Here is a 27,989-nt window from a genome sequence, read left to right on the forward strand (position 1 = left end):
GTCAGACAGGAGGTCTCACTAGGCAGCCCCTTCTGTCCCAGGAATCTCTAAGTCAATGAATGCAACCTGTGTTAGAACGGCTAGGCTGAGCCCCAGAGAGGGGAAGGCACAGGTCTGCCAGAAGGGGGTGCACACAGCGAGACTGGTGATGGGCCCCAGGGGGAGCTAGCCCCGCTCTGTAGCAACGCTTTTCTCCACTAGGTCAGAGAGCTCTTTAGAATGTGGCATTTTCTCCCGACACTTCACACAAGTCCCCCATTGATCTTCCTTTCAATAAGCCGAGCAGACTGAGGGCTAGCTGCCGTCATTGCAGCTCCAACAAACTAACCTCACACAGCTTGGGATCCATACCAACCTCTCATTCTTTCTAGCCACAGCACTTGGCCTCCTCAATTCATGCGGCAGGTAGTTCCAAGGGATAAATCTACTAGGGAAGGAAATTTATTTTCTCCTTTTCAATCAGGGCCCCACTCTGGCTCTGAGGGTTCAAATTAGGCCAGGCAGGCCCAATAAAGCGGCAAATGAGGGAGAAATTTAGGTTAGGAGGAGACCTCTGATTAGATGCAAGCTCATTTGAGAGGCACCAGCCAGGGCTTCCATCAAATCCAGAGACTAGTACCAGGGAAGACTGCAGTGGGAGGCGAGGCAGGGAAGAAAGAGAGAAGGAGAAGCAGGAATTCTGAGACCTAGGAGAACAAGGTGTGGAATAGGGGGTAGCAAGCTAGGGAGTGCTTCGGGAGTGAGAGCAGTGAGGTCAAGGAAGCTGCAGACTGGAGGGCTTGGGGTGGAAGCCGGAGGAGAGGCCAATGTTCCTGCACGGGGTGGTGCGACCGGGGGCAGCGAGTGACTGGACGGTCTGGGTTGGCGTGAGGCCAGCCCAATGCTGTCTGTCCAGAGGGCTTGGAAAGTATCTTGGGGAAGCTGCTTGGTGAGCAGGCCTGAGGGGTGAGTCAGGAAGAGGAAGCTGACTGGGAGCGAGCGTGGGGAGAGAGCCAGGCGGTGACAGGATGCGACCGCTGCGCTGGGTCGCTGGCTGGGGCGCTGGCTGGGCAGTGGGAACCCTCAGAGTGGCCAGTAGGTGGCGCCGGCGAGCGACGAGCCGAGTACCCCACAATGACCAGTCATACAGGTGATTTCATACCCGAAGCCTGGCCCAGGGCTGACAGCTCGACCCCTTTCCCTCCCATGCCCGCACCCGCCATAATGGGGGGCCGGAGACAGATCACGGCGAGAACATGGCTTTATTAGATGTTCCCTGGTGGCCACCCAAGGGTCCGACAGAGGCGGGGACCCTGGCACCACACAGAGCCCAGCTGAGAATGAGGCTCTGGGAGCTCCATCCATGCTCTGAGAGGCCCCCTGTGCCCCACTCAGCTCACAAAATAAACAAACAAGTGGGGAAACTGAGGCACAGAGCGATTCAGCACATCTCATTCTAAGCCACTGGACCCCATTCTCCTCCCAACACTGGGGAGTCCTGGCCCCAACCCCTATCCCTGCTCTAACCACCGGACCACACTTCCTTCCCAACGCTGGAAGAGTCCTAGCTTCCACCCCCCACCCTCCCACTCTAACCCACCACATGCCACGGCCCTCCCAGAGTCAGAGGCAGGACCCAGGACTCCTGGCTCCTGGCCCCCATGGACACTCAGCAGAGGTTCCAAGTCCAGCTTGTCACTTTGGGGTCTGGCTCTGGAGCCGTGTGGGGGGGATGAGGGCGGGGCTATTGTTTGGGGGTGGAGCACACAAAATCTACTAGCCTCAGCCCCCCTGGGCTCTGGGGTGTCAGAGGAATGGGGGGAGGGTCTTTCTGCATCTCAGTCAGTGGCCATGTCAATGAGGGTTTGTTCTGTGGCCCCCTGGCTGATTTTTCTGTCAGTCAGCGGCCCCCAACCTGAAAATTTTTTCCCAGCCCTGCATTAGGCAGAGAACCCAGGAGTCAACTTGCCAACCCCACACGGTGGTCCTAGGGGGCTGGTCTGAGAGCAAGCAGCACATCGGGGTGCAGACTGACGGTGGTCCATGGCGGGTGATGTGGGGGAGTGGAGATCCAGAGCATCCCATGTGGGGGAGGGGCTATTGCTTGGGGATGTGGGGGCTGGGGCAGACACTGGCAGAGTCGCTCTAGTCCAGGCCGGTCCCGTCCCCACCCCTCGCACTGTCCATCATCTCCTTGTACTGGCGCTTGAAGAAGCCGAGCTGGTAGGAAAGGGAGGGGGGAGATGGTCAGAGCCAGGCAGACAGACACCCGCCCGGAGCAGGGAGATGGGATTTGGGAGCCTCCCTCTGCCCCTCTCCCCAGCTGGGAGAGAGACAGGGCCAGGCTGTGGGGAAGGGGTGAAAGCCCTGCCCCCCTCACCTTGTAGAGGGCTGCAGTGATGAGAGCCAGCAGGACCAGGCCTCCCACGCTGCTGCCCACGATGATGGGCAGGTAGTTATAGACCACGAGCTGCTGCACCATCGTCTGCACCTGGGGGGAGGAGCCGTGAGATGGGGACCCAGGACTCCTGCCACCATCTCCCATCTCTGCTCTAAATCCCCCAGACTCTACTTCCTGCCAGAGCAGAGACAAGAGACCTGGCTCCCAGCTCTAACCACTAGCCCATGCTCTCTCTATCCCGGCACGGTCACTCTGATACCTGGCGCAGGACAAATCCCTCCTTCTGGGTGTATTTCTTCTCCTCGTATTCAATCTGGGCCTCACTCACCAGGGTCACTTTCTGCTGCTGAGTCTGGAACAGAGAAACTCCCTGTCCCTGACCAGAAATGACACCGAGCCGCCCAGATCATCACCCCAGGGGTCCCAGAGCAATTGACAGGCTGGTTGTACAGGAGCAATCCCTGGCCCAGTGCTGACATGCAGCCTCCTCTGGGGAGGGCACCAGGGTGTTCACAAGGGCGGGGGTTCACTCAGTTGGGAGGCAGAGGCAGCTCTCGTACCTGGGAGACCCACTGGAAGCCGACATTCCCTTTGATCATGAACTCCAGCGGCTGCTGCATTTCCAGGGAGGCGATTGTGCACCGAATCTTCTTACAGGTGGCCACAGAGCAGTCCTGGGGTGGAAGGATATCGCCGGGTGAGGCAGGGACATGCAGGGACTGGGCATGGCCATGGGGGTCTGGGTCTGTCTGTAGCAGGAGGCCTTCCCCCAGCCCAGCCCCCCACTCGCTGTCTGTGTTTGTGCAGGGGAAAGGGGCTGCTGGTACCACACTGGCCTGTACTCACCAGCAGGGGGCGCTCGCTCATCATCTTCACAAAGTCCTTGGAACCAGGTGTTCCCACCTCACTGGTGCACTGAGCCAGCTGGGGCTGGGCCAGGAGAGAGACATGGAGTGAATGGGGGTGTGGAAATGGGGCTTTCACCCCAGCAGGGGGCGCTGTGGTGCAAGGCAGGTATCACAGGGCCCATCTCACACATACAAGCCCAGGGAGAGGCAGGTACCTTGGAGGGGACGACCTCAGAGGCGTCCCACACACGGACCCCGCTCAGCTCCACGGGGAACTGGAACGTGACCGACAGGGGGACGCTTCGCTGCCGCAGGTTCTTCACCTGGAAGAAACAGACTCCCCCTAGGAACTGCAGGGAGAGAACCCACCAGCTCTGACCCCCAGGCCTCGGCTCTACCCCTCAGACCCCGCTCCCCTCCCATAGCTGGGGAGAGAACCCAGGAGTCCTGGCTCCCTGCCCACCCCACCCCTCTGTGCTCTAACCCACTACATCCAGCTCAGGCAATTCCACTCCCGCCCCCTGCTCTGAGCCCCCCCTCGCTCCACCTCCCCCTCACACACTGTGCAACCGGCCTCACCTCGTACCGATGTGTCACTGGCGCGCTTGTCTCTGCCGCGTTGGCAGAGAAGTTGACGTACTTGGTCGACTCCTCGAGGCTGGGGGAGGAACAAGAGAGACGGGAGTGCGATAGGTGGAGCTGGTGGGTGGCAGTGGGTTTCATGTCCAGCAGGGGACGCTGTACCACAGGGAACAGGAAGGGGCCCAGCAGGGGGCTCTCTCCCAATGTCTCTGCACTGACCTACCTGGTGAGGATGATGAAGATGCCGTACTTGACCGGCAGCTCCGCCCGGTGAACCATGGGCTCAGTGACGGGGCCGCCGTTGTCACTGGGGGGAGGGGAAGGTAAAGGAGAGATGTGAGGAGATGCAATCGGATAACCTGGCAGAAAGACTGCACTGTAAGCCACTGCCCCTCACAATATTGCCTTCCCCTATGCCTCAAATGCCTGTGCCTCTGCCCTGTGCCACACCGCACTGCCCTGCTTGAAATGCTTCTGCCCTGTGCTGGAAGCCACTGTACTGCACAACACAACACACCTTTGGGTGTGCACCACTGTCCTGCACTGCAGTGTATGTTACTACACAGCACCCTATTCTACCGTACAGCACCATAGACCATTGCCCCACGCTGCCTGCAGCCTTTGTTATAGCACTGCACCCGTAACACCTACATCACTGCCACTGCAGTGTATCATATGTCACTGCTCTGGGTTAAGCCCACCACGCCGCCTTGCAGTATAGGCAGTGAGCGGCGCTAAACTCCACTGCACTGAAGTGCACCTGCTGCCAGTGCTGTGGATAATATACCATGGTATGACTCTGCAGGCTACATCCGTGGGCTGCACCATACTCCACTGCTTTGGGTACAGATCACTGCCCCATGCTGAAGTATAGGTCACTGCACTGTGTTATGCCCCCTTTCTTTGAGCACACAGCACTGCACAACACCTCTCAGTGTGCAGTAGCCAGCCTCTACTGCCATACACCAGTGCACGATGTGTCATGGACTGGACCGTATCGGACTGCTCTGCCTGGTTTCATGGCATATGCCACTCTGCAGTGCCGGGCATCACCGAGCGCCACTGCCCTCCGCTCAATGGCACCTTGACCTGCATCGCTCCACTGTTTGACACTGCCTCCTACCATTGCATTTCACTGCGCCATGCACTGCGCTGTGCACAACACATCCCTGCATTACCCTCACAGATCACTGCACTGCACTGCACCATACAGCACTGCAATAGAACACTGCTGATTGCCTTTCACTGGATTCTGCACCATCACACCAACCTGTAACCTGCCCCATGTGTCCCGCATCACACATCAGTACACTGGCCTATGCACCATTCCTCACTGCACAGCCCGACCCACCTACCCCTCTGCACTGCTCCCCACACTGCCCTCTGCGGCCTGCCCCCTCACCTGCTGGCGCTGACCATCATCTCCAGCCTGTCCCCCAGGTCGGCCTCAGAGGAGACATCAAAGGTGGCGAGGAAGACGGCCTGGGAAACAGATGTAGGATAAGAGGGAGCCATGCCCCGAGGACGGGCAGGAACAGGCTATTGGTAGGGGCATGCCTACCTCGGCTCCGCTCCAGAAGATGGGGGGGTTGATGTGGCAGGTGCTGTTCCTCTGAGTCTGCTCCTCCGAGCTCACTGCTGAGCTGCACTTAATGGCCATGGTCCTCCTGTTAGACTGAGCACAGGGACCAGCTGGTGAGAGATGGGGCCCAGTGCGCCCCCTGCTGTGCACCCCCTGCTCCCATAGCACAGCACCCACTGCTGATCCCCCTGCCTCCTCTCTGTAGAACAGTGCCCCCTGCTAAGCCCCCCCACCTGCTCGCTCAAGCACAGCACAGCGCCCCCTGCTGGGCCCCAGCCTGCTCTCTGTACCAGCTGATCACCACACACATCCCCTGTATTCTGTCTCTCCTATGTCTGGTGTTTAGAGAGGGTGTGGTACCTGGAGCAGCAGGACCCGGCGATAGGACAGTGCGGCCGGGTAGAAGAACCGCACTGCGGTGCTGTAGGAATTCTCCCCGCGGTTCTGGATGGAGACAGTGATGTTGAGTTCAGGGGTGATGCCCACCACCAAGGTGCTCATGCTAAGGGGGAACACGAAAGGGTGAGTTTCCTCAGAGCATTGTCCCAGCTTTGCTGTGAGCTTCCATGGGGCACTGCCCTGCAAGGAAAACCAGTGCTGTGAGCTTCCCATAACAGTTCCCAACCCAGATCTCCACACAGCCCTTCATGCCACCGGGGCGGGGGGCACTAAGGCAGGGGTGTGAGCATCTGATACAAATTCCCAGCTGGGCACCACAGAGCTGCTCGCTTCCTGTATCGGTGCCCTGTCTAGTGCCCCAGGAAATATGGGAAGGTCTGTAGCTGGGTGTTGCAGATCTGAGGCCTGATCAAGCCAGACAGTCCCCACTATGGAAGTCTGTAAACACTTGGCAAGGTGATAGGGAACAGCCAGCATGGAATTGTAAAGAACAAATCATGTCAAACCAGTCTGATAGCTTTCTTTGATAGGATAAGGGAGAAGCGGTGGATGTGGTATACCTAGACTTTAGTAAGGCGTTTGATAAGGTCTTGCATGATGTTCTTATCAATAAACTAGGCAAATACAACTTAGATGGGGCTACTATAAGGTGGGTGCATAACTGGCTGGATAACCGTACTCAGGGTATGTCTACACTACCCCCCTAGTTCGAACTAGGGGGGTAATGTAGTCATTCGGAGTTGCAAATGAAGCCCGGGATTTGAATTTCCCGGGCTTCATTTGCATGATGCCGGCCGGCGCCATTTTTAAATGCCGGCTAGTTTGGACCCCGTGCCGCGTGGCATTTAAAAATGGCAGCATGCGTGGGGCATGTCACGCTCGCAGCTCCGCCGAGATTGGCTGAGGTGCCATGACATCATGGTTCCGGGGCTGCCTCGCTGCCTTCCCTCGGCACCAGGGAGAAAAGTGTGCCCTCTAGTTAGCACGAGAGGGTGTTGTAGTGGGGCGGGGCGGGCCAGACAGGAGCACTGGCCATGCTCCGCTCCAGTTGCCTTCCCGGCACAGCTGCCGCTGTGCAACACCTAGTGGCAGTGGAGCGGGAAATACCCCAGGGAGCCTCCCATTCATGAAGCAGACTCTGGCACCCAGGGATTGTTCATGCTCCTCTGACTGGCACCAGCCAGTGCTGCCCGATGTGCAGGGGGGTTCACCATGGGCTTTGAGAACAGCAGCTGCGCTGCAGTGCTATGGCCCTGGTGGGCAACCTGCTCTCCCCGGGCTGTGTGGGGCAGGCTGCACAGAGCGATCCGGGGCCAGGTGAGGGGCAGTCCAGGTCACTGCAGCCAGGGACCGCCCTGCGAGCTAGGTGCCTTTGGTCATCTCTCCACTTGCCTTGCGCTTACTAGTGACCCTTCCTGCCAGAGCAGGCGCCCTTGGCCAAGGAGTTTGCAGGAGTGTGTGTGTGGGGGGGGGCGTGTTAGTAAACATTGGCAAATGGGAGGTGACTCTCTCCCCCTTTTCTCTGCCTCAGCACTGGGCGTGGAGGGAGGGGAGAGCTGCAGCATTGGTGGGGCCGGGCAGAAGGATGATTCAAGCAGAGGTGCCTGAAGGGAGGGGAGAGCTACTTTGCAGCCCGATCTGGTTGGTCTGGTGGTGAGGAGCCGCTGGAGGGGGCCTCGCCTGCCCCAGCTCAGAGATTTGGGGGGGCAGGGAGGGAGAGAGGTGTCGCTGGCCTTGTCCTTTATTTTTCCTGGCTGTGTCCGCGCACATTCCCTGGGGGACCCATGACACTTTCACGCCTCTGCCAGGGCGCTCCGAAGTTTCTGCACATGCTGGGAGGAGGGGACACGAGGGTTTGGCGGGGAGAGGGAAAGGAGATGGAGTTCGGTCAGTGGGGGGAAGTTGGAGAGGGGAGCAGACTGGGTCCTTGGGCGGGGGATCGGGTTTGGCTGGGAGAGAAGAGAGGGCACAGGGTGGATCAGGCGGTGGACAGAAGGGGGCAGACTGCATCTGGTCACTGAGGAGTAGAGTTTGCCTGGGATGGGAAAGGAGGTGGAAATTAGGTTCAGTGAGTGGGGGGGGGGGGGTCGGGATGTGTGTGGAGGGGAGACAAGACATAGGCTGGGTTTGGCTGAAGGGCATGGTGGGAGTTAAAGAGCTGCAAGGTGAAGGGGGCGCTTTCCTCCTCAGTGCCTATCGTGCAGCGGTGGGCGAGGGGGGAGGCAAAAATTTCTTTGCTTGGGGCGGTAAAAAACCTAGAGCCAGCCCCGGGCACGTGGCACACATGCGGCCCCGCCCCCAGACATGTGGCACACGTGCAGCCCCGCCACTGGGCACCCAGTGCACACGCGGCCCCACCCCCAGGGCCCCAGCAGAACCAGAAGGTTGGGGACCATTGGTCTAGAGAACATGACCTATGAGGGAAGGCTGAAAGAATTGGGTTTGTTTAGTTTAGAAAAGAGAAGACTGAGGGGGGACATGATAGCAATTTTCAGGTATCTAAAAGGGTGTCACAAGGAGGAGGGAGAAAACTTGTTCATCTGAGGATAGGACACGAAGCACTGGGCTTAAACTGCAGCAAGGGGGGTTTAGGTTGGACATTAGGAAAAAGTTCCTAACTGTCAGGGTGGTCGAACACTGGAAGAAATTGCCCAGGGAGGTTGTGGAATCCCCATCTCTGGAGATAATTAAGAGTAGGTTAGATACATGTCTATCAGGGATGGTCTAGACAGTATTTGGTCCTGCCATGAGAGCAGGGGATTGGACTTGATGACCTCTTGAGGTCCCTTCCAGTCCTAGTATTCTATGATTCTATGATTGCAAGTGCAAGGGGGGGGGGAAGGAGGCAGAGGGGGATGGCTTACCCTGAGAAATTGAAGGAAATGTGTAGTTCATCTGTGCAGACTTTATCATCGCCGCAGTCTTTCTCAAACGGGAGCTAGGGAGACATCCCGGGGGGAAGGGAGAGGAGGGAGGAGATCATGAGGTTAGAAAGGGATTGGAATAAACTCAGACGGCATTTTCACCCATCATACAATCTCAATTGTCATCATCACCACCAGCAATACAATCTGAAACAACAGTATTACCAAGAGCACCATGGCTGCTTTCTCCCAATACACTGTGACCTGCACCATTGCATGCCAACAGAACCATTATGCCTCAACCACCACTGTCAACAAGTTCCCTACCATCTCAACCACAACCAACATCACCTTCAAAACTCTCTGAGGTAACACTGTCCCCAGTGATATAAATGCAAGAGCCTCTGCCAATACTAGCACCTCAACTGTTGTCTCAACCATCACTTTCACCGCTACCTCCGATACAGTGTCAAACAAAACTGTTACAATGACAGAACCACTACAAACTCAGCCAACAATATAATCAACATCATTACAATAACACCATCCACCACTGTGAATCTAATCTGAAATAACACTGTTACAATAGATAATGAGTAACACTGTAACTAATAGCATTAATATTTCAACCATAAAAACACATCAACAAAATCTAAAACAATTGTCAGACAACAACCTCAAACTGTAACCAACGCCACTACAATCACTGCCATCCAATTGTAGCGAGTGTAACAGGACAGTAACAAATGCAACCATTACAACCTCAAACACTCTCATTAATGCTACTACAATCTTAATACAATCAACCAGCATTGCAAATGCAATCTGTACCAGACAAAATAAGAAAAAAGCCAAACTAATCTGAATCAAGACATGAGCAAAACTATTACACTCTTAACCAGCATCACCCATACCACAATAACTACACCCTCAGCCAACACTGTAACTAAGATTACTACAATCTGAATCAACCTTACTAACCCAGCTAATTCAACCTCAATTTATATTGTCACCAAAACCATTGCAGTACTAACCACTAATGCAATCAGTAACACTATCATTTCAACCTCACCCAGCACGGTCACCCACATTACAATTTTACCCATCAACATAGAACATCAATACCATAATCAAAACCACAGTCACTAGAACAACGTCACACACACTACAACCTTACCGAGCCTGCTGACACCAGTGCAGAGTCCTCGCTCAGGATGGGTCTGAGGCTGCTGGTGGCAGTGATGGGCTCCCCCTTCAGGGTATAGTTGAGGCGCAGGGTGATGGGGGTCAGAGTGTCCTCAGGACAGAGCTGGGGAGACAGAGAGACACGTAGGGACCCGCGAGAAAAAGCAGGATCCGGGAGAGGTTTGTTCTCTGGGTGGTTTGGAGCAAGGGGCAGAGTTGCAGGGGCAGACACAGCAGGAGGGGGAGGAGCTGGGAACCCCCCACACAAACACTCACAGGTAACATTATCGGGTGTGTCTCACATCTCCGTTCAATGCCCAGTTGCAGCTCCCTGCTCAGGACGGGGCCGGTGGAGCCGAAGGCAGCTCGGATCTTCCTCCGCCCGGGGTCCAGGGCCAGGCTGTACTGGATGGTGCTGGAGATCCTGTTACCTACAGAGGAGGGGAAATACAGGACAGAGGCTGAGAGCAGGACGCTCAAGGGGAAATGGGACACGGGCCTGCGCTGGCTCCAATCCTGCCCCAAAGCAGGGGACTAGGAGATTAGGGGGGAGGGAATCAGGGGGTGGGTTTGGTCTGACCTAGGCTGTCCCTGGTGCTCTTTGTGATGGTGAAGCAGATCTCTGACATGCTGGCCTCCATGTTGAGCTGCTCCTGCTCCTGGCAGTTGAAGGCTGAGGTGGGGATCGTGGGGAGCTGGAAGCTGATGGACACCCCGACTCTGAGCACTGGCCGGGACCTGCCGGGTGGAGAACAGAACCATCATCCCGCCACTCCCTGCACTGGGGCTAGGCCCCGTGCCTCCCCTGAGCCTCCCACCCTGCCTGGATGCTCCCCGAGCAGGCAGGGAGACGGGTTATGGACACACAGCGCGGTCAGAGGAGATGCTGGGAGGCAGAGAAGGAGGCAGCCGCGCTGTTATCCTGCCTTTCCCCAGCAGGGGGTGGCAGACACCCACCCCCACACCCCATGTTCAGGCTCTGTCTGAGATTGCCCGGTGGGGCAGGGCCAGGACACAGAGGGACTCACCTCAGCAGCAGGACCTGCCCTTGTGCTCCCACCGCGATGTCCGGCAGCCCATCCCCCGTCAGGTCTGTCCCGCCACTGACGGCCTGGCCAAAGTAGTGCAGCCTGCTGGGGAACTGCGCCCCCTCGATGCGCTGTGGGGCAGAGAGAGCCGTCAGGGGAGGGAGGCAGCTGTTCTACATAGTGGGCACCATATAAGGGCCCACTATATAGAACAGCAAGGAATCATAAAACACTTCCACTGGAAGGGACCTTGAGAGACAATAACTAATCATCTCCCGACCAGGGACTTGACCCCTCAGCTCTCAGATGAAAAGCCCGCTCCCGTACTGACTGAGCTAGGGCAGGTCTCTGGTTACATGAAAGGGGACTTGACCCCTAAATTCGCAGTCCCTGCACAACAGCCCAAGCCACTCAACTAACCATGGCTGCCACCAAAAGGTCCTTATAACATCCCATCGGGGCTGTGAGCTGACCGCTCTCAGCAGGGCTCACCTGTCTGTACTGGGCACTGAGGCGTCCCGTTTCCCCGTGGAAGATGTACAAAGCCCCGCTGTTGTCATTCTCTGTGGGTGCCCCGATGGCCACGTCCGTCTGTCCGTCCCCGCTGATGTCCCCCATTTCAGACATGCTGGCCCCGAAGCGTCCAAATGCCTGACCCTTCTGCCCCTGCAGGGTCGTGGTGCAGTTCAGCGTGATGCCCTACCGGCCCATCCAAAGAGACACATGGGGAATAGAGTAGCATCAACTATGTGGGTGAGCGCCCCCTACTGAGCCTCTCCCTGCCTCTCCCAGCAACATGGCACCCTCCAGCATGGGACAGGTGCCAGCATGGTCTGTCCAACGAGCACTCCCTCTACCGAGCCTCCCGCCTCCCTCCCTGGAGCCTGGTGTTAATTTTCAGAGCATCCCAGCCACATGGCCCCGCAGGTAAAAACACGACCCACAGCCCTTCCATCCTACCTGCTGGCTAACCAAGCACAGATACACCCGCCCTCCATTCAGAGGTGTATAGAACGTGGGGGCTCCGATCAGAACCAGGTCCATCTTCCCATCACTGTTGAGGTCCACAGCGCACAGCGAACCCCCAAAATACGAGCCAATCTGGAGGGGCAGTGAAGTCACCCCTTCATCTTAGTCACCTTCTCCATTTTCTTCCACCAACACCCCAGCACCTGCCCCTGTTCCCAGGTTCAGTCCATCCTCTTCCCTCACCCGCCCTTTAGACACAACAGGCGGTGCCATTACTGTCAGTTTTCTGTCCAAGGGGATGTGGAGGCCGAGGTAGGCAGCATCTTTCAGAGACGCTGAATGCGCGTTGTGGTGCATTTCTTCTTAGACACTGTGCTTGCACAAGTAGCATTGATTCACTATCTGCACCGCTCTAAGTCACTGTCGTAAATCCTGCCCAGCTGAAAGTGGGAGGCAGGGAGATCTAGGAGTAGCATACAGTGTTCACGGCAGTGCAATCCTGCTCAGACCCCGTGGCTACGTCTACACTGGCATGATTTTCCGGAAAAGCATTTTCGGAAAAGCACATCTAGATTGGCAGGATGCTTTTCCGCAAAAGCACTTTAGACGCGGAAAAATGTGGAAAAACTTGCCAGTCTAGACACAGCCCGTGCGTATTGTCAGTAATGTTTTAACGCTGTCTTCATTTCTTTCTGTTAGTCTGATGAGTTCTGTCTAAGACTTGGTCTACGCTAACCAATTAGGCTGGTATAGCTATATTGCTCAGGGGCATGAAAATCCATCCGCCTGAGCAATACAAGTAAACTTACCTACCCCCTGGGGTAGTTGGTGCTAGGTGGATGGGAGAATTCTGTTGCCAACATAGCACCTGTCTCTTGGGTATGTCTATTCTGCACACGTATTTTGGAACAAGCTATTCCAGAAGAAATACTCTGAAATAGCTTATTTCCAAATAGCGCTTCTACAGGGAAGCCTCGAAATGAGTCTGAGGCAGGCTCCCCTAATGTGGACACACGACCCCGATTTACAGCCCCAGGATTCACCAGGGAGGAATGACTTTGAATGGCCCTGAGGAGGAGCTATTTCAAAATAGCAGCAATGTGTCTACACTACAACTATTTAAAAGTAGCTATTTCAGAAGAGGTGCTATTCCTCATGGAATGAGGTTTACAGAAGTCGGAATAAGTTGCTCGTTATTTCAAATTTATTCCTTGATAACGGAATTGCTGTGTAGACTTTCGCATTGTTATTCCCACGCTGCTGTGTGGGAGAGATTTTACCTAGGCCAATAGGAGAAGCCTCCCGTTGGCAGAGGTATCCTCCTCACTGCAGTGCTCCAGCTGCACAGCTTCAGCGGCGAGGAGTTTCTGAGTGCAGACAAACCCTCACTGAATGTCAGGGCACTGGGATGCCGACTGTCAGCTGCGGTCCAGTTCTCTAAACTCGTCCAAGCTTTCCCCTGCCCGAGTCATTCTGACTGAATCACACTATAACAGGGTGTCAGAATGGTACAGGCTTCCTCCAAGACTGGCTCCACCCAGTCTGTCATGCTCCCCATACCTGCTCTCCTTCCTTTTTCCAGCTGGCTGCCCATTGCCCGCCATTGGTATCTCGGCTGAACAGAACGACTCTGCCGACGTGCTGGTAGCGAGGGGCCCCGACCACGTAGCTGCTCTGCCCGTGGGCGGTGATGACCTGAGATGAATAACCTCAAAAGAACAGAGGGACACGGAGAGGTGAGATGGGAAACAGCCACACGACAGAGCTGCACAGAGCTGCCCCCCCCCACCCTGCCGATCTGCTGGACAGCACGGTTCAGCTCGGGACAGGGGATGGTATGGACTGCCGGGGGAGACAGCGCCCCCTATTCAGGCAACAATGGAGGCAACCTCTTAGATGGGGAAGGGCCTGTGTGGCGTAGGGGGGGGTTGTATTCACTGGGTTCCCTTTGTTATGTTGGGTGTGATTCCTACTGTCCTGTGAGGTTCTGTTGTGACCCCGTGTGTGTGTGTGTGTGCCTCAGTTTCCCTGGGCCCTGCACTGGAATTCAGCTGGGCATGGGAATGTTGGGGGCGGCTCTCCCTGAGTGGGAGGCCATCCCTGACTGCCCCATCTTAGCAGGTACCCAACAATAGCTCAGACTGTCCTGTAACCTGAGCCTGGGTGGGGGAGCAACCAGGTGACACTTTGCCCAGGAGTCTGAACAAAGGCGGGGGTGGGGCTGGAGGGCTGGGGCCAGGTGCTGGGTGGGAGAGTTACTCTGGGCTGGGGGAGGATACAGGGAGGGGGACCAGGGTGCTGGCCCTGGGCCTCCCTCTCCCCAAGGTGGATTGTGCTGGCTGCTCCTGGTTCCCTTTGTTAACAGCAAGTGGGTGCTACGCTGTGTCCCTGTCAACCAATAAACCTCCTGTGCAACTTGCTGGTGGAGAGGCAGGTCTGGCTGTGGAGGGGCGGGCTGGGGGGTTGCAGGGCCCGGTGACTCCCCCACACTCCGTGACAGCCTGTTCATACCGCAATCACTCCCCCAGAGCAGAGATGCAGCTGCCGCTGGGGTGGAGTCAGGGGGCTGTTTGAAGGGCCAGGGAAGCTCTCTGGCTGTGTCCTTACCCAGGTAAGCATAATCCATGTCGCTGGGGGTTCTGGACACATTGATGAAGCTCGGCTCCCCGCTGGTCCCATATGAATATATCCCACCGGACCAGTCGTAGGCTCCCACCGCTCCCAGCACCGGCCCCTCCTAAACCGACACGCATGGCAAAGAGAGGGATGACGGATAACGCGCCGCCCAGGAGAGATTCACGAGACCCCCCCATCCACCGCACAGCACGGCTCAGCGGGGGACAGGGGTCGGCATGGACTGCCAGGGGAGACAGCGCCCCCTAGTGAGGCCCAGCTGGCAGGACAGTTCCCCTCTCAGGTAACAAGGGAAAAGCAGCTCTCACACTGCTCCTGCAGGGGTCGCTGGGGCTGTCAAGTCGCCCACTGGCAGCAGGGGGCCAGGAGATGCACAGGAGTGTGCAGGGCAGCAGAGCCAGCAGCTTTCCAGGCCCTAAACCAGTCTCAGGATCCTGATTCTGAAAGATCCATCAGGACAGAGTGGGGCAGGCCCTAGGGCTGGGCGTCACTCACCAGGGACAGCAGGGAGCTGAATCCCGCCTGAGACATCTCCAGCTGGAAGGAGCTGCCACTCTGGGACTGGGTGCCTGCAGGGACAGACAGACATGGGAGAGACCATCTTTGGCTATGTCTACACTACAACGTTAATTCGAACTAACTTAGTTCGAATTAGTTAATTCGAACAAAGCTAATTCGAACTAACGGATCCAGACTAAAAAACTAGTTTGAATTAGCGTTTTGCTAATTCGAACTAGCAAGTCCACATTAAGTGGACCCTAAACCGGGCTTAAGGATGGCCGGAAGCAGTGCTGGCAGGGCATCAGAGGAGGACTTAGAGCGTGGAGAGGCTGTCTCAGGCTAGCTGAGGGCTGTGCTTAAAGGGTCCCAACCCTCACCCCGGACAGACAGTTCTCAGGGGTGCCCCGCTTGCAAAGCAGTCCTGGCTTGGATTGCCCGGAGTACCCACACTGGGCACATCACAACACTCGGCCATCAGACCGGCTGCACTTGCCACAGGCTGCCATCTGGGGAGAGGGGGCAATTGGGGGGCTGCAGGAGAGCTTCCACCCCCAGAAGCCCGCAGAGCCAGCCCAGTCCTCCCCATCAGGGGCTCATACCTCATTCCTCCCTCACCTCCTTCCACTTACTCTTCCCTAGCCCCTCTTCTTGATGTACAAAATAAAGGACAATTGTGTTAAAAAATGGAATCTGTCTTTATTGAACAAAACTGGGGGAGACTGGGAAAAGGAGGTGGGAGAGGGGAAGAGAGAGGCTGGGAGAGGGGAGGGCAACTAAAATGATCAGGGGTTGGGAACAGGTCCCATATGAAGAGAGGCTAAAGAGACTGGGACTTTTCAGCTTAGAAAAGAGGAGACGGAGGGGGAACAGGATAGAGGTCTCTAAAAGAGGAGTTGGGTGGAGAGGGTGCATCCAGAAAAGTTCTTCATTAGTTCCCATAAAGAAGGACTAGAGGACACCAAAGGAAAGGAATGGGTAGCAGGCTTCAAACTAGTAACAGAAAGTTGTTCTTCACAAAGCAAAGAGTCAACCTGTGGAACTCCTTGCTGCAGGAGGCTGTGAAGGCTACAACTAGAACAGAGTTTAAAGGGAAGTGAGATCAAGTCATGGAGGTTGGGTCCATGGAGTGCTATTAGCCAGGGGGTAGGAGTGGTGTCACTGCCCAAGGTTTGTGGAAGGCTGGAGAGGGATGGCACGAGACAAATGTCTTGGTCACTGTCTTCGGTCCATCCCCTCCAGGGTCCCTAGGGTTGGCCTCTGTCGGCAGACAGGCTACTGGGCTAGATGGACCTTTGGTCTGACCCAGGACGGCCATTGTAAGCTCAGAGCTCAGGGTCGGGGGTCTCAGTGGACCACCTTGATTTTCATGCACACCTGGTCCTGGGTGGCCAGGCTGGCAGCTCTCCTGCCCTAGACAGCCACTTTTCTGTGCCTAGTGCGGAGATCGTGGACGAGGTCCACAATGTCTGCACTAGCCCAGGCGGGTGCCCACCTCTTGCGGTCCAGGGAAAGCTCCCGGGAGCCGCCAGCCTGGTCCCGGGAAGAGGGGGAGGGCTGGGGGGCATCGGGTGGCTGGCTCGAGCCGTGCCAGGTGCAGGGTCTGCTGGCTGGGTGCTGGCAGGCTTGCACCTGGCACGGGCACCGTAGCCAGCCCGTGCCCCTTTAAGGGGTCCGGGGCCGGGAGGGGGGCAGAAGAGTTTCCCTGGTGTTGGCCAGAGTGGCCACCAGGGAAAGCTGGGGAGGGCTAGCCTCCCACTAGTTCGAATTAAGGGGCTACACACCCCTTAATTCGAACTAGCTAGTTCAAACTAGGCGTAATCCTCGTAAAATGAGGTTTTCCTAGTTCGAAATAAGCACTCCGTTAGTTCGAATTTAATTCGAACTAACGGAGCGCTAGTGTTGTGCCTATGAAAGTTAGTTCGAACTAATGTCCGTTAGTTCGAACTAACTTTGTAGTGTAGACATACCCATAGAGGGGAAATGACTGGTATTCCTGTCCCCAGAGCCAGCCCTTCCCCCCACCTCGAGGCTGGGTTGGATCCAGAGAGAAGAGAAGGTCCCTGTATTGCATCCCTCAGTCCTTTGAACCAGACAGGCCCCTGCCTGGGTGTCCCCGGATGGCAAATGTATCAGCAGTATTCATGGAGCAAGAGCAATAGGCAGATGTTTGATGGGGAAAGAGAGACAATATTTGGGGCCTATTTGAGCTCTAGATTCCTAGCAGCTCCCCCTCCCATCTGGGCCTGGAGACACATCTCTAGAGCGTCAGGGCCAGTGCGGCCCTGCCCTGACTCTGGTACCTTCGATGGCGAAGATCTTCTCCTGCAGCTGGCTCTGGATGCCCTGGAGGGCGTCGAAATTGTCCACCCGGAAGACGTGCTGGTCGGTGGGTTCAGAGGCGATCTCTCGGAGCTCCCTCTGGGCAGCATTGCTGGAGAAGGCCTGGCCGACCTTCGTGTAATAAAGAAAGATGCAGGGGAGACCAGGGCATCAGTGTCAGTCACAGCCAAGAGCCCTGGGCACATACCCACCCATCTAACCCTGGCCTATGCCCCCTTGCAGCACCCTGCATTTCCAGCCCAGCCGAGTGGGCACGTGGACTGGATTCCCCACTTTGGACTGGACAATGCTGCTCATCTTCACCAAGCATGAGTGTGGAGAGCCAGAATCTGTTCCTCAGTCAGGCTAGTGAAAGGCCGGCTCTGCGATATCATCACTGGCCCAGCGCCTTGTCCCAACGCTTGTGCCCTCCCATGCTTGAAGCAACCATCCTTCCCCCACCCTCGTTCCTAGCTTCAAACCCGCACCAGCTCTCCGCCCAGTCGTGGCTCACCCCAATGGCGTAGCGGGTGATCCCAGCTCTCTCCGCCTCGGGGATAACGGCTGAGTAAGGAAGTTGGTCATTTTTCTCCCCATCTGTGATCACAATGAGAATCTTGGTGGCTTCATCTCGAGCGCCGCTCCCAGAAGTGAACAGCTCCTGCCTGGAAATGGAGGGAACACATGGGCAGGTTATCGCTGCAGCTTCCTCTCCTCCTAACTTAAAGCAAGGTCGGGGTTTGGTTGTGCCAGGAAGATGGGAAGTGCCAGGAATGGGACTGTTTTCCATAACATGCAAAGGGAGGGGCTGCAGTTCAGAGGGATGTGATCTGAGAGTGGCCACTGGGGGCAGTGATTGCAAGGGAGAGCCATGATGTGGAGTGGCCACTGGGGGCAGCCGTACCACCAAGGTAAGTGGGGCCCTCCTGTCCAGACGACAGCCTCCACTGTCCCCCCCCCACTACGGAGGAGCCACGGGGAAGGAGAGATTCCCCCACTGGACTCTGGGGACAACCTGGAGGGTGGGGTGCGCAGTCCCTGCTGCCCTGGGCTGCCACCAGGCAGAAATCAGTGGCCACCTCCACCTCCTGCCATGAGCCCCTCCTCAACCTCCAGCCCTCACTCACACACCCTTCCATGCCCTGGCCTCCTGCCCTGAGCTCCCCACCCCCTCAAGACCCTGCTGTGACTCCTGCACCCCCGCAGTGCCAGCCCCCTGCCCGGAAGGACCAAGGCAATGCCGGGTAAGTTTCCTAATCAATCCATAACCGCACCTAGCTCCATCCTCTGCTTTGGCATTGCCGATCGCAAAGTCCTTCACAAGGGAGCTCAGTGTCATTGTCTGCATTGTACTGATGGGGAAACTGAGGCAGATGGGGCTGTGACTTGCTTAAAGTCACACAGCAACAGAGGCTCAGGGCTGACCATAGAACCCTGGAGTCCTTGCTCCCAGCTCTGCTCTAACCTTCTAGTGCCCACCCGCCTCCCAGAGTCAGGGATGCAGCCCACGCATCCTGATGCCCAGCCCACCACCTCTAACCACTAGTCCCTAGTCTCTCCCACAGCTGGGGAAAAATCCCAGGGGCCCTGAATCCTTATATCTTAGCTTGCAAGTCATGGCAGCCCTTTCCCTGTGGAGTCTGCACAGGGAGCGGGACGATACCTACACCACTTTCCGGATGGCTGTGGCCGTGTGCGTCATTCCACCCAGCTGCTCAACTCCCTTGACAAGGTTGTCTGGGTCACGATTTCTCCTGTAAGCTGTGAAGTCGAAGTGCTCTTCAAACTGATGGGAGTACTGCATGAGCGCGAACTGCAAGGAGAGGTCAGGGAAAGAGAGAAACACCCCGAGGAGTGAAGGGTCAGAGAAGAAGGAACCAGATTCAGTCAACGGCTGGGGCAGGCACTTGAGGGTTCCTGGTTTTGGATGCACAACACTGGGGCACTGGGGCCAGCCCTGCATGTGAAGGGCAGATACATAAGCAGGGTTCTGCCTCTGCCTGTTACCTGCGTGTCGGTGCCACCGAAACGCTTCATGATCTCAGAGAGAAACGTCTTCATCTTTCTAAAGTCCCTGGGGTTGATGCTGCCCGAGCCGTCGATGAGGAGCGCGATGTCCGTGGCCCGTTTGGGGCACTCTGTGATGGGGAAGAAGAGCCGGTTGGATCTCTAGCGTCCAGACGTCCATTCTCCGGCCACACCTGTGAGCTGGGATCTCAGTGGTTGCTCTCAGACTGGAGCAGAGTGGGAAAAGCTGGGCCTGTAGTGAGCAACTCCTCCCCCACCCTCACAGAGGCGCTGGTGTGGGGGGACCTGTGCCTGGGTTTCCATGACACTTGGTTCCCGAGGATGCTGGCTAGAGAGGTACAATCTGAACCGCCTGACTTAACTCCACCAACACCCAGAAAACTCAGTGGAAAGAGCTAGACCAGATCGAAGATCCCGTCTGGCCCAGTCCCCCCCCACCCCTCACCTGGCTGTGTGTCCGGGATGCGCCGGAGCTGCCGGAGGTTCTGGTCCAGGAGGAAGCAGTAGCCATTCAGGTGCATGTTCTCCCCACAGGCCTGGTGCACCGTGGGGCCGCAGGCCTGGGGCACAAGAGAGGGATGAGGTCACTGGGTGTCCCTAAGGAGAGCACTGTGGGGGAGGGGAGCCTGTTCCCTCATGGGTACACAGGAAAAGATCCTGCTGGGGCAGGGTCCCCCCCGGGGAGAACAGGACCCAGGACTCAGCACCCGTCTCCCAAAGAGCAGACAGGGGCCATCACCTGGCTACTATACTCCCTACTATGGTTGTGCCCAGTTACTGTGACATCACCTAGATACCCCCGTCTGTCACAATGATATCACACAGTCACTGTCCCCATGGAGACTTCACCTGGTTACCCCCATCCCTAAAAACACCACGTCTCAGACAAACCCAATCCCACTGTGCCTGTTGTCAAAGTGACGTTATCACGTTACAACCTTCTGCACAGCGTCCTGGCACAGTCATTCTAGTGGTTAGCACCACCCTACACACATACTGTTATTCAACCCTCACCATGGTAACAAAGTCATATTCCGGTGAGATTGACACAAGCGGACAGAGTCTGTAGTTGTGGTCAGATCATTGGCTCTTGAGATAGGGGCCTGTGTCACCCGGCCATGAATTTCCTGGGGAGAGCCGCACAGAGGGGCTCACACCCTTTGGTACCATCACCCCTCGGGGAGGTTGCACAGTCGCTCTGCACTGCCGGGAGGTCGTCAGGTTGGTTCCTTCTCTATGATGTCCCTGCGCTGGCATTTCAGCCCACACCCACTGCTGGGGGGAGGAGAACAACCCATAGACTGAGCCGCTGCCCCCCTCTGGAGTACCCACCAGGAGCTGGGAGCCATGGGCAGCCAGGGACAGTCCGAGGGACATGTTCACCGCGTCCTGGGGCCCTGCGAGGGGAAACGCGCCAGCACCAGGGTAAGAAACCTTGCGGTTGGACGTGGTTAGCCCTACAAGTCTGAGTCAGTTCACCCCCCCCCCCCTTGGCTATACCCTCCACGGTAGGGCAATGAAGGCAAATTGTTGCAAATCCCTCCGCCCCCCCCCCCCACCTAGTTGCATGGAAATAGAACCCAGGAGTCCGGCTTCCAGCCTCCCCCTCTCACCCCGCCAGAGCTTCCTCCCCTCCCAGGGCCTGGGATGGATCCCGGGTGCCCCAGCTCCCAGCCTGCCCGTGCTGCCCCACCGCACCCCACAGCGCAGGGCCCTACTCTGGATGGGGATCTCCTGGCAGCGTTGGGAGCCCACGTCACACGTGTAGACTTTGCCGGTTTCATTCACGTTTCCCGTCTGCAGCGGGGCCCCGACAATCAGCCTGCAGGGAGAGAGCAAGGGGGGGATCAGGGCCCCCCACCTCTCCTGGGAGGTGCAGCCCAGCCAGGCAGGTCCCTCAGGGGCTGTGGTGCTGCAACAATCTCTAGGGTGGGGGAGCTGAGCTGTGCCCCCCCTTACACCTGTCCATGCCCCTCCCTGCCCCCAGCTGGGGACAGATGGGGAGATCTGGGCCAGGGCCAGGCACAGAGCCCCAGGCAAGGGGCTGGCAGCAGCAGGGGGGACCAGCAGTCTGGTCCCTGGGTCTGAGCACAGATCCTGGGGCTGGGAGCCCAGGCAATAGGAGGTCCCTGGCCATGGGCCAGTGGTGGGATCCCAGCATGGTAGAGACAGTGGGCACAAAGCCAGGGGTGCTGCAGCATCACCCCCATGTTCCTACTTCCCGCACCTCTGCCCGAGCAGGGGCCGTGAGATCAATGGGCCCTGGGTGCCCTGGCACCAGGAATATTCCTGGCCCTGAGCCAGGCTCCTGCAAAACTTTCCACTTTGTGCATCCTTGTGGAGCCACTGCCAGAGGGGGGTGCCCCAGGTAAGTGTGTCACCCCTTCCCTTCCCTCCCCCTCAGACGCCCTGCTCTGCCAAGAGCCTGTCCCCCCTTTCCTCTTCCTAGTGTCCCTGATCTGCTTCCCCCCTCCAACTCCAAACTCCCTCCCAGAGCCTGCACCAAGGACCCCCACCCCCTATCCCAGGTCAGAGCCAGCACCCAGACCCCATCCCAAAGCCTGAACCCGACCCGCGATCCCCGCCCCTCGTCCTCCCTGCACCCAAACTCCATCCCAGAGCCCACACCCCTCCCCCATCCCAATTCCCTCTCAGAGACTTAGGTGGGGGGGAGGAAGAGGAAGAGTTTGGGGGGAGGGGCGCAGGCTGTGGCCCTTTTGGCACCGCCAATACTTCTACCAACCTGCCACCCCTGGGTGGGAGCCTGTAACTGGGGCCCTCCGAGCCCAAGTTCTGCCCTTACCCCCCAGCACTGGCCCCGCCGAACTGCACCACGCTCTGCCCGAACCCCGCGGCTGCCCCCTGGAAGGTGATGGGTCCGTCCACGTCCACGCTGAATCCACGGCTGGAGGCCAGCGCTGCAGGGGGGAAGCAGTCACAGATTACAGCTTTCCCCGGGGAGCGGAGGCCAGTGGGGGCTGAGGGGCCTGCCCCTCCTGGCTGTGGGACTGATTCCCAGCTCCCTCCCCTCCCGGTTCTGCCCCCCCATCTCCTCCCCTTCCCAAATTGGGGACAGGAGCCCTGAGAGCCCAGCTGCTCCCATTCCCCCACCGCTGTGGGCCCCCCCTCGCCCTGCCCCGCCGGTGGGCATCTCACCCGTGCACAGGCAGAGGAGCTGAAGCCAGGGGTCCATTCCCAGCAGGAGGGGGGTTGACTTCTGGGTGTCAGAGCTCTGCCGAGCCGAGCCCACAGCTGAGTGCCAAGCAGGGGAACTGAGTGTGGGAGGCCGGCCCTTGGGAGGGAACAGGACTGCAGCCAATGAGAAAACGCTCCCGGGAGAGACAGACAGACACACCCCAGCGGCACTGACACCCGGGCACCTGCAGAGCTGCATCGAGTCACAGGTGCACCCAGAGAGACAGACCCCAAGCTCCACTGGGCTGCAGCAGAAAGCTAGTTGGGGTCAGGAATGTAGCTACGCTGAGCTGCTCCTGGAAGGGCCTTCGGGTCCCCACGTAGGCAAAGCTTTTCCGCCCACCGCCCCTCGCCCCGATCCAGCCGGGCCCTGGCTCCCCACACTGAGCATAGGGACTCTCCTCACTAGGCCATTAAGCTGCAGCTAAACCCAGGTCAGAGCATCCGCACAGGACAGCCGGGCTGGTCCCACTGTCACGGGTCCAGTGAGAAGGGGGTAAACCTGTGTGTGTCAAGGCCAGTGAGAACAGTTGCACTTTGTTCTTGGGCAGGTCGACGGGCATGCGGATAGGAAAGACGGCCCCACTGAGTTCTTGGAAACCAGAGAAGGCTCTTTTTGTGGTTTCACCACTTCCCGCTTTGCCAGGATGGGCTAGTTCCGGGTGGATATCGGGAGGGGGATGCATGGTGCCTGGGCTGAGCTCCAGAGTACAAGGGAAACTATAAACGAGATTGACTCACTGATTTCTGAGCTCTGCTTTTCCCTCTCCAGGTCTACAGCTCTCTGGCCAGGTCTGCACTAGAGCTTTTGCCTTAAAATGTCTATCTGTTGCTTCCACCTGTGGGGAGAGAGGTGTTATGGGGACTGTTTGTATAGGGATCCCCAGTCGCCTCTGCAGTGGGGGCTGTATCACCCAGAACTGAGATGCAGCCGTTCCCACCTGACCACAGGGATCCCTCGCCTGGTGTGCCCTGCCTGGCTCGAGTCCTGTGGCCAGTTCCGGGCGCCACTCTTCAAGAAAGATGGGGAGAAATTAGAGAAGACCCAGAGAAGAGCAACAAGAATGACGAAAGGTCTAGAAGACATGAGCTGTGAGGGAAGGCTGAAAGAACTGGGCTTGTTTAGTCAGGAAAAGAGAGGACTGGGAAGGGCCATGAAAGCAGCTTTTGGGGATCTAACAGGGTGTCACCAGAAGGGGGAGGGGGGAAATTGTTCTCCTTGGCATCTATGATAGGACAAAAAGCAATGGGCTTAAACTGCAGCAAGGGAGATTTAGTTTGGACATTAGGAAAAACTTCCTGCCTGTCAGGATGGTTAAACCCTGGAATAAGTTGTTCGGGGAGATTGTGGAATCTCCAGCTCTGGAGATATTTAAGAGCAGATTAGACAAACATCTGTCGGGAGTGACCTAGAGGGTACTCAGTTCTGCCGTGAGGGCAGGGGACTGGACTTGGTGAGCTCTCGAGGTCCCTTCCATTCTATGATTCTAGGACTGTGACTGTCTGTGACTGGTGCTGATATGCAGCCCCCTCTCGTGTGGAGTTGAGAGATTATTTATGGCCGGATCCCATGCCTGGTACTGAGATGCAGCTAGCTCTGGGTGAGGCTCAGCAGGCATGGACACTGTACATACTAGAAGCAGCCTGTATCTGGTATTCCTTTTGGAGCAGCTTCAATTTCTCTCTCCACTGCTCTCTAGACCTCACCTGCTCTGGCTGGTTTCTTATGAACCTCAATTTCTATATTTAAACTTCCCTTTCCTCCACCCTTAAGGAAGGCAGAGCTGGTGCACGCAGGAGGCCAGTTCCAAGCCTCTGTCAGCACCATTACATTTGTGGTCTGGGCACTTCCCTCTTCTTGGTGCTGTCAGGCGAAAGCTGTTTGGGGTGATAAAAGCAAACCCTCCAGCATGTGCTCGGCTCAGACTAAGGCACAGAGGGGGATGTGCAAAGAGCTCTGCAGAGGGTGCAAGGGAATGGTCAGAGGCTCACAAGAGCAAGCGTAGGCGTGAGTTAGCCGAGAAGCAGTAGTGAACGCTGGGAACAGAAAGGGGCCGTAGTGTTGCATGTGTGGTCCCTGTGACCGTCGTGTCTGAACACCTCACGGTGTCCAGCAGAGTTAGCCTCACATCGCCCTGGAAGGGGAAGGCAAATGGCCCCATTGTACAGAGAGAGAAACCGAGGCATGGATGAAGTGACATGCCAGGAGTCACATGGCACAGCAGGGAGCTGACGTCCTGGCTTCCATATCTGAAGCTGGCCCTGAGATACTGGCCCATCCACCCTCTGCAAAATTCATTAGCAGGCTGGATTTAGCTGACTGGCAGATTCCCTAGGGCAGTGTTTCCCAATTTTATTTGGCTGAGGAACCCTTTTCAAAATTTCAAGGAACCCCTAGGTTTGTCAAGCAAAAAAAAAAAAAAAAAAAAAAAAAAAAAGGGGTGGGGTGGGGGGGGGGAGGAGAGAGGGACCCACCAATTCATGAAATTCACATTCCTTCCCCAAGACACCCCCCCCATCTCCTTTCTGTGAGGCCTCATCCGCTCTGTTCCCCTCCTCTCCATCACTTGCTATCCCCAGCCCTTATACTTGTCTCAACCTAGTGAGAGTGAGGTGTGGGAGTGAGGTGTGGGGTGGGAATGAGGGATTTGGGGTTGGGAAGGGGTGAGAAGTACAAGCTCTGGGAGGGAATTTGGATGCAGGAGAAGGGGCTGTTGACTCAGGGAGGGGGTTCTAGGCTGGGGAGTGTTGGGCTCAGGTGGAAGGTTGGGGTGCTGAGCGAGCCAGGGCTTGTGGATGTGAGGGTGCAGGAGTTTGGGCTGGATATGTGAGGGACTCAGGGCAAGAAGTTTGTGAGTATGATGGGCTCAGGACACAGATCTGTGATGTGTGGATGGTGGAGGAATGTTGTGGCAGAAGACTGAGGAAGTGGGATGCAGGAGTGTGGGGATGTAAGAGGCTCAGGACAGGGGGTTCCAGTGTATGATAGGCTCAGATTTGGGGTCAGGTGGTGCAGGAGTGTTATGATGTTGCAGTGAAATGGGGGTTTGGTCCCAATTGGGGGCTTGTTGGCCTGGCTTCATTTTTAAATAAAATATTATGTCCAACTCAAAAGGTTTTAGCATTGTCTTTATATATGAGAGGGGTGAGGAACCTGTTTTGAGTCAAAGGTCACTGACCCACAGAAAAGTCAGTTGGGAACACAGAAGTGAGATGCAAAAAAACAAAAACAAAAAAAAGCTCCTCCAAAAACCCCCAAGCCTCACTAATGTGGTCCCAAATGTGCTGGTGGGGGTAGGGGACAGAGTGCTAGTGGGTGCTGGGGCTGGGGAGAGGGTGCTGCTGGGTGGAAGGATGCTGGCTCAGGTGGCAGGGTGCTGGGGCAAGGTGCTGGGACAGGCAGGTGGCAGGGTGCTGGGGTCAGGGACATGGTCCTGCTGGGCACTAGGGTGACTGGCAGGGTGCTGCTGGGTGCTAGCGTGGATGGCAGGGTGCTGGAGCTGGGGCCAGGGCCAGGGTGGTGCTGAGTCCTGGGGTGTGAGGCAAGGTGCTGGGGCAAGGTGCTGGGACAGGCAGGTGGCAGGGTGCTGGGGTCAGGGACATGGTCCTGCTGGGCACTAGGGTGACTGGCAGGGTGCTGCTGGGTGCTAGCGTGGATGGCAGGGTGCTGGGGCTGGGGCCAGGGCCAGGGTGGTGCTGAGTCTTGGGGTGTGAGGCAAGGTGCTGGGGCAAGGTGCTGGGACAGGCAGGTGGCAGGGTGCTGGGGTCAGGGACATGGTCCTGCTGGGCACTAGGGTGACTGGCAGGGTGCTGCTGGGTGCTAGCGTGGATGGCAGGGTGCTGGGGCTGGGGCCAGGGCCAGGGCCAGGGCCAGGGTGGTGCTGAGTCCTGGGGTGTGAGGCAAGGTGCTGGGGCCAGGGCGGTGCTAGGGTGGATGGCAGGGCTGCCAAGGAGCGGGATAGGGATGGGGTGCAGGATCTGGGAGGGAGCTGGGGGGCGGAAGGGGACAAGGTCTGGGTAGGGTGCAGACCAGATAGGTAGGGTGCAGAAGCAGGCTGGATGTAGGGTGTCTGGCTACGAGGGAGGGTGCGAGGAGGGGACTTGGGTAGGAGTTGGACCTCCCTGATCTGGCACCCTCTAGATCTGACTGGTCCCAGATGAGGAATTTTTGGACCAGGGGAGGTCATTTCAGGGCTCCTGGTCCCCCCTCTTCCCCACTAGGCTTCTTTGCACCTCTATCCTCTGCAGCCGAACTAAGCTGCCCACCCCTGCTGGTTCCCTGCACCTCCCTCACAATCCAAGGGAGTGCAGCACCAGTTCCCTGCAGCCCCTCCCAGCCCAGCTGAGCTGCCCGTCTGTTCTGTGTGCCCTCCCCCATCCACCTCAGCCCAGCTGAGCCCTGCACTGGTTCCCTGCATGCCTCCCCCACAGCACAGCTGAGCCCCGTTTCCCTGCACCTCCTCCAAGCCCCACAAAATTGCTGAGCCAAGAGCCGATTCCCTGTCCCTTCCTCCCCTTGAGTCTAGCCCCGGTTCCCGGCACCTCCCTCCTCCTGCAGCCAAACTGAGCTCTGAGCTCCACACACACGCACCCCATCCCACCGCCCAGCCCAGCTCCCCAGACCTCCCCACTCTGCAACCCAGCTGAGCTCAATTTCCCTGCACCTTCCCCCAAACCATGTAGACATGCTGAGCCAGTGCTGATTCCCTGCCCCTGCCTCCCTCCCTCCCCTTGGCTGTGTCTACACTGGCACGATCTTGCGCCAAAGCGGCTGCTCTTGTGCAAAAATGTGCTGCCTGTCTACACTGGCCGTGTGTTCTTGCGCAAGTACACTAACGTTCTCATGTATGAAATCAGGGCTTCTTGCACAAGAACTATGATGCTCCCACTCAGGAATAAGCCCTTTTGAGCAACTATTCTTGCGGAAGAGGCCAGTGTAGACAGGCAACATGAATTTCTTGAGCAAGAAAGCCCTATGGCTAAAATGGCCATCGGCACTTTCTTGGACAAGAGTGTCCACACAGCCATAGATGCTCTTGTGCGAAAGCACAGCTCGCACATGGAAGAGTGGGTGTGTTCTAGCACAAGAAACAACCAGTGTAGACACAGCCTAAGAGTTTCCTCACATGAGCAAAATGAATTCTGTGTTGTGCACCAGTACTGAGTTCATTTGGCTTGTTTGGATGTGCCACCCAAGTCATTAATAAATATTTTTAAACCTCGACCTTTTCCCTCTGCTGCCATGTCAGCTCCCCTGGTGCCTGCTGCCCCCCCCCCCCACTCCTCACCCTCCTCTGCTGTCCTGACTCCTGCTCTGCTCACTGTCCTCAGCCCTCCTGCGACCTGCCCCCCTCCACCAGCCCTTCTCTCCCCCCTGTGCCCACTTCTCCAGTAGCCCCACTCTGATCATGTGAGCTACCCCTCCTCATCCCCTCTCCTAACACCTCCCTCTACAAACCTGCCCTGCGTCTCTCC

General features: G+C 57.2%; 1 pseudogene; it reads right to left on the reverse strand.

The window, feature by feature from the left end:
- Positions 1 to 1,222: 1,222 nt before the first annotated feature.
- Positions 1,223 to 23,209, reverse strand: LOC142818240 (integrin alpha-D-like; annotated as a pseudogene).
- Positions 23,210 to 27,989: the final 4,780 nt, after the last annotated feature.

This window comes from Pelodiscus sinensis, chromosome 4, assembly GCF_049634645.1.
Source record: "Pelodiscus sinensis isolate JC-2024 chromosome 4, ASM4963464v1, whole genome shotgun sequence".
Taxonomy (NCBI): domain Eukaryota; kingdom Metazoa; phylum Chordata; order Testudines; family Trionychidae; genus Pelodiscus; species Pelodiscus sinensis.